Here is a 6,794-nt window from a genome sequence, read left to right on the forward strand (position 1 = left end):
CGGTATCCGTATGTACCAAGATTTGAGGTGTTTCTATTGGTGGGACGACATGAAGGAAGACATCGCGGATTTTGTAGCTAGATGTCTTGTTTGTCAGCAGGTGAAGGCTGAGCACCAGATACCTGCCAGATTATCTCAACGGATTCCTATTCCCGAGTGGAAATGGGAACATATTACTATGGACTTTGTGGTGAGTTTGCCGAGGACATGACGAGACCATGATGCGATTTGGGTAATCGTTGATCGATTAAACAAATTCGCGCACTCGTTAGTGATCCGGAAGACTGATTTTCTGGATCGATTGGTAGATCTGTTTTGCCGGGAGATCATCAGATCACGTGGTGTCGCGTTGACTATTATTTCGGATAGAGACCCTCGGTTCACGTCTCGTTTCTGGCAAAACTCTATGGCAGGCCTTGGGCACTTAGCTCTGATTTAGTACAGTTTCCATCCGCAGACAGATGGACAGTCAGAGCAGATCATACAGACTTTAGAGGGCATGCTGAGGTTATATGTATTGGATTTTGGAAGCAGTTGGGAGGACCATCTGCCATTAGTAGAGTTCGCCTACAACAACGGTTTGCATTCGGCTATCCAAATGCCACCGTTGAAGCGTTGTAAGGTAGGCCTTGTCGGACATCCATCCTCTGGGTTGAGGTTGGGGAGGCCCAGTATGAGGCAGAGTTGGTCCGTATTATCAGACGGAGGATGTTAGAGGCGCAGGATCGCCAGAAGTGTTATGCTGATCAGAGACGCAGACCCCTAGCGTTCTCTATTGGCGACCATGTATTTCTGCGAGTTCCACCCACGAAAGGGGTGAAGAGATTTGATCTCAGATGCAAGCTAGCTCCGTGATACATTGGACCTTTCCGGATCTCGGAAAGGATTGGAGTAGTAGTATGCCGGTTGACACTACCACCGTCCCTGGCAGGAGTTCATGACGTATTTCATGTGTCTATGCTGAGGAGATATATATATCCGACTCGGCACATGTGCCGACAGATATCTCAGTTCCTATTCAGCCTGACGTTACCTTCGAGGAGGTTCCGGTACGGGTTCTGGACCGGAAAGAGCGTCAGTTGCGGAACAAGACAATCCGACTGGTTACTGTTGGAGTCGGATGACGGTATCATTTGGACGAGAAGGTTACTTGGGAGCTCGAAAATACGATCCGAGCTCAATATCCCCATATTTTCACTTGAGGTATGTGATATTATGGTTCCGTTCAGCATTTATATGGTTGAGCACTTGCTGATGGTAGATAAACGAAATTTGGGGACCAAATTTTATTAGTGGGGGAGAATGTAAAATACGGAAAATAGGCGAATATTAATAAGGGAATTTTTCGGAATTTTTGGAAATTTTCCGGGAATTTTTCGGAGCTCGTACGGACGAGTTAACGGGGATAAAAACGGGGTGCGGAAAGCTTGTTTAAGGTACCCATTTAAATGAGGAAAAGTTTATTTTTCTTTTTATTTTCCTTTCCATTTTCTTTTCCCTCCTATTTTCTTTTTCTTTCTTCCCCGACGTCGTTCCTTGCGGTTCTTCCCCTCGCACCCGATCTGCCCTAACTGTTGCCGGCCGCGGTGATTTCTCCAACCCGACGCATTCCTTGCGCCGATTTCCTCTGCCCTAGCTTGCACCCGAGCCCTTCCTCTTCACCTGATTCTCGCTTCTTCTCCTTCTTGCAGCGCCTTAGCCGCGGTTTGCCCCTTTTCACTTCGCCTTTCCTCTGCCCTCGGCTCCGACGCCACTGCCGACCACTGTCTTGTTCCTTGTTTGAGCAGCCGGCGATCGCAGGGATTTTCCTCACCAGTGGCGTGCCCTAGAGTTGATGATCTGTGATTTCAGAGGGTAATCGGTTGCATCGACGCGAACTTGTAGCAACCTCCATTGTTTCATTTCCTCTCCTCTGCCCTAGTTCTTTATTGTCGAGCCTTTTTCCTCTTCCCGAGTTCTGCCATGTCCGACATACCTTCAAGCAAAGGAAAGGGGAATTCAAAACCCTAGTTTCGGTTCCTTGTCACAAGCCATAGCGGTGATACACATCTCGCAGTAGGTACAAGCCAATGATCCTCCTCGATCCGTGAATCTCTTGTGTTGACTATTTAGCTTGCGGATCCAAGCGAAGTGGCTGCATCACCATCTATTTGGTCTCTGGTAAAGGGGAAAGATGCACAGCACATAATTGGGATTTGGGCACAGGATTCTAGTTATCATAGCACCGAATGCCTGGTTGTTTTCATGATATCCATCTTTGATCCGGTTGATACCAGTGTGGTTCAGTGAGGTAAGATTAGGTTGTTGTATGATTTGTGGACCCATCTTGGTTGTTATCGTGCTCTAGTTGTAATTTATATGGGATTGTTGCTAATTTCGGGATGTTGATTTGTGGACAGCACTTTGAGGGTAGAGAGTTGATTCAGCAGCAGGAACGACTTATCTTGAGATATTGTTTAGATGCATAGTATTTTCTAACTACATGCAATGAACATGTTTGCCTTTGGTATGTCACTGTTTGATATCCATAGCATGTTAGGTTTGTCACCTGTGATGTATCCGTGCTTATATCTCGTGATTTGTTGCCATGATTATCTTGTTACCATGAGTATCTTAGTTTCTAGAGTGACATCCCATGCTTACTGAGGTTAGGACTAGGATTTGGATTGTTGTTTCGGCCTGTGTATCTAGATTATCGATACTTAGGTTTTTGTGCCATATCAGATTTGTGTACCTCTATTTGTATATCATATATGATTCGGGTGTTTAGACCCCGATTCTTTGATCGTGTATATTGTTGGTTCATATGCTATGGAAGAGGGATATGATTTGGGTCTAGGTTGTTATACCTTAGAGGACTTGTATACCCTAGATCCGTGGATTTGGCTTACGATATTGTGGTACCCATATTATGTATATATGGATTTTTCTATGCTGATCGGGATATTCCATACTTATTAGGTTCGGGACATAGGTTTTTGATATTCTATCTGATCTGTGTACTCTAGATCTTGGTATGTGACCATTGATTTTACTGTACTCATTTTTATACATATGGATATGGTTATGTTGATCGGTTTATGACCCTGCTTAGTGTCATGCATCATGATTGCATGCTGCGCGATTGTCGGCTCTACTATAGTTGAGCACATCGCCAGTTACATGTACTGCACACACCACCACTCATGGATTAGTGGTATATCGACAGGTGTGTGGCGGTTCATTTAGCTCCGCTGGTCGAGGACTCGTGGTAGCCGTGATCGATTCCGCTCTGTTGGCTCACCGGCATTTAGTGTAGAACAGTAGTAGCCGGCAGACAGTGGACTCTGTTGGCTCCGTTGGTCGGTGACTCAGTGGCCGGCAGAGATACCTCCCGTCATTGTGTCGGAGTTGAGAGCATCGAGCTCCCCATTTATGATTTGGGGTCACAGGATGAGTACTCGACAAGATCCCGCCCACTCGGTCACTCATCGGAGTAGTGACGACGAGTGCAGTTGTCACCTCTACCCACTCGGTCTCACCATTTGTGTGTGAGATGACTGACTGGCGTCAGGGGTGACCAAGACGCATCATTAGCATCATATGCATTGATGCATTTATATTCTTATGATTGTGTTTGCTGCATTTGGTTGCTGCATTTTGGTTGGATACATACTTTTGACCTGCATACAGGATTATTGACACTTTCGGTTTGACGACCTTTTTGTCTGGATAGGAGTTCCTGGTGAGTACAGCTTCCTCAGTTACCTTTCAGTTTTGCGTATTCCCTATATATGATTAGGAAGCTGTATTCCATGATTGTTGCTGTTAGATATATTTTATTACTCATGTCCATTGGTATTCGCTGAGTTGTTGAACTCACCCCCGTTGATACTATCTTTTTCAGGTACCAGGTTTGGTTTTGGTGTCGCTTGGAGTATCCTGTCTGCTGGTCCCCACGTCACATCAGAGGACTTATCGGTTTCACGTATGTTTTGTTTTGTTTTATGTATCAGTTTTGTTAGCTCTGTACTCCGGTTTTATTTTTGGAGTGTTGATGTTGTTATGTGGTGTTTTGTATTTGTTATTGGTTGTGTAAGCCTAGCCGGCTAGCAGTTTTGTGTTTTGGTTTTGGTACAGCCGAGTGGACTGCTTTATTTTTAACTGCGTGGTTGTGTCAGCCAGAGGCTGAATTTGATATTAACTGCGTGGTGTTTGTTTTCTTTTATTGTTATTATTCCAGCCGCATGTGGCTGAGGTATATAGTGCTTGTAGAAAAGTTTCAGATTGTCCGCCGTACAGGGGAGATGCTGCCGAAATTTCTTCGGACAGAGACTCCTCCGGGGCGTGACAGAAAGTAGCAGTGAAGAGGAAGAATCCAACTTCATATTAGATCTAATAAGTGAGGTATGCCTTCTATCTCATGATCAGTTATATTCTGGTATAACTTTAATGACTAGATTAATGTGCAAACTTAAGTCTAGAAATAATAAATTAGAAAAGGAAAATATTGATTTGAAAAAAAAATTAACTAATGCATATCCATTAGAAGTTTTTGACAAAGTTTAAATGGAAAATTATAAGTTAAAAGAACAAATAGAATCCTTGAAAAAGAATAGTGCATGTTCAAATCATTCACACTTCAAAAATTACAATGGACTAAATTGGTATATTAGAAATCATAAGAGCCAAATTATAAAAGTAGATAGAAAATATATCCTATAGAAATCTTTGATAAATCCAATAGGAAGGAACTTATTTTAGCTTCCTAAATCATACTTAGTCTAAATTAAATTAATTTTTATGCATGTTTGAATTTAATATACTTTAGATCTTAACCTTATTTATCAATTTAATTATTTCACAAGCCATATATTAATGCACTATTTTTAATTGTTTTCTGGTTCAAAATAACGATATTATCTACTTTCAAAATTATTTTTGAATTTTTCTGTTTGTTATATTTATTTTTAAAATTATTCTTTCAAAAAATTAGTTTTGATAATTAAAAATGTTTAGAAAATTAAATTTTTAAAAACATAATTTTCTGTGATCATAAGTTATATTTTCTGTTAGAATAAAAATTTTTAGAATTTTTTTTGACAACTATCTAGTGTTTTATGAATTTTTAATTAAAATATGTAATTTAAAATTTTTTAGAGATTAATTTTGAAAAACCTAATTTTTTTTAAAAAAGTTCACATTGTATTTTGGATGGTGAGAAAAATTAGTAAGATTTTTAGATGAAAATTTATATTTTTAAAATGTTTATTTTTAAAAATAATTCTATCTATTTAAAATAGTTTTTTATGATTAAAATAAAAAGATTTTGTATATAAAATTTTTTATCATACTTAGATTCATTTTTTAAAATATTCAAGATTTTATAAACTTAAAAATAATTTTTAAATATTTTTTAAAATAGAGAATTAATTGATAAAATATTATTTTTTAAAAAATAAATTTCAATAAAAGTGCATATCTCTAGAAAATCTGTTTTGTACTCTTAGAAATATTTTCAATATTTTTTATTACTTTTTTTATTTACCCTAGAAATAAATTTTATTATTTGTTTTTATTTAACCTAACTTAACCTAGGTTGATATACATCAAAAAGGGGGAGATTGTAAATACCTTAGATAAGTTTTGATGTGATCAACTTGGATAAGTTATGTCTTGTTGTATTTTGATCCTTGTGTCTAAGTCTGCAAGAATTTAGAAATACAAGAAGTTAAGAGAAAGATACGACTAACAAGAAGGATGACACGGGAAGCTAGTTGACAGATTCGGTGCATCCAAGGGACAAGATATTATGGAAGAGTATACCAACGGATGAGAAGGACGCGCACAACGCTTCTGAGGGCCCAGTAGCTGGAGTGGAAGACTGCTTAAGGAGAAGGTCAGATTTGGGTTCGAGTGAGCTCAACTCTAAATTGTTGGAGAATCACCCAAGCCACCGGAGTAGTAGCTAGACAAGTCAACATGAAATTAACTTGTCCAGGGCCATGACCAGTTTGGGAGCCCAGACCACCAGAGTACAGCAAGGGCACCTCGGCAAAACATTGCTGCAGATGACGTTCAGAGTCCACATGAACAACACTTCAAGTGCCCTGACTAGTCCAAATGCCCGGGCAAGGATAAAGTTTGATCATCAAGCCATTGAAGAGTTGCTGTGAAGTAGATAAGATCCACCGCTGGGGCGCCTAGACTTGCTCCAGATGTCCTGAGCTGCTACATTAACCAACAGATGAATTCAACTAATGAGTTATAAATAGAGCTCGGTCCTCTTCATTCAGTACAACACTTGTTTCTGAACTCAGTACTTTCACTTTTTTTTAAAAAAAAATCTTTGTAATTATGCACTATCATCATTTGTAAGAGGCTACTCCACCTTCGTCAAAGGAGAACTTCTAGTGACCTAATTTGTACCTTGGATTAACAACCTCCACAATTATAACCAAGCAAAAGTTCTATGTCTCTTCTTTAGTTCATTTTATATTTAATTATTTCTTATTCAATTAACTTGTGTTTTTCTTTGCTAAGATTGATAGCAAAAGAATTTGTTTCTACTTACAGGATAATTCACCTCCCCAAACTTGTCAGTCTCAAGGGACCTACAGGCGGTCATTGCATCTCCATCATGTGATGCTAAGGCAGTTATAAACTTGTTCAAAAAGGTTATATTTTCTCTAGTTTGGAATTCCTCAAGCAATGATTAATGAAGGATATCACTTCATTGAATGGCAGTTCAAAATCTATTAAAGAAATATGGAGGGAGGCATAAGATAGACATCCCATACCATCCTCAAACAAGT

This window comes from Zingiber officinale, chromosome 1B (assembly GCF_018446385.1).
Source record: "Zingiber officinale cultivar Zhangliang chromosome 1B, Zo_v1.1, whole genome shotgun sequence".
Lineage (NCBI taxonomy): Eukaryota > Viridiplantae > Streptophyta > Magnoliopsida > Zingiberales > Zingiberaceae > Zingiber > Zingiber officinale.